Genomic DNA, 469 nt, shown 5'->3' with positions numbered 1-469 from the left:
CTGGATTCAGAATTGGCTGGCTGACAGAAGGCAGAGAGTGGTTGTAGATGGAAAGTATTCTGCCTGGAGGTCAGTGGTGAGTGGGGTCCTGCAGGGCTCTGTTCTTGGGCCTCTGCTCTTTGTAGTTTTTATAAATGACTTGGATGAGGAGGTTGAGGGGTGGGTTAGTAAATTTGGTGACAATACAAAGGTTGGAGAAAGTTAAAAACCACACAACACCAGGTTATAGTCCAACAGGTTTATTTGGAAGCACTTGCTTTCGGAGCGACGCTCCTTTGTCAGCTGGTTGTGGAGCGTCGCTCCGAAAGCTAGTGCTTCCAATTAAACCTGTTGGACTATAACCTAGAGTTGTGTGATTTTTAACTTTGTACACCCCAGTCCAACACTGGTATCTCCAAATCATGACAAAGGTTGGAGGTGCCATTGATTGTCTCGAGGGCTACTGCAGGCTGCAGCGCCACATAGATAG

This window comes from Chiloscyllium plagiosum, unplaced genomic scaffold (assembly GCF_004010195.1).
Source record: "Chiloscyllium plagiosum isolate BGI_BamShark_2017 unplaced genomic scaffold, ASM401019v2 scaf_5267, whole genome shotgun sequence".
NCBI classification, from domain to species: Eukaryota; Metazoa; Chordata; class Chondrichthyes; order Orectolobiformes; family Hemiscylliidae; genus Chiloscyllium; species Chiloscyllium plagiosum.
Note: the sequence above shows the minus strand (reverse complement) of the source record.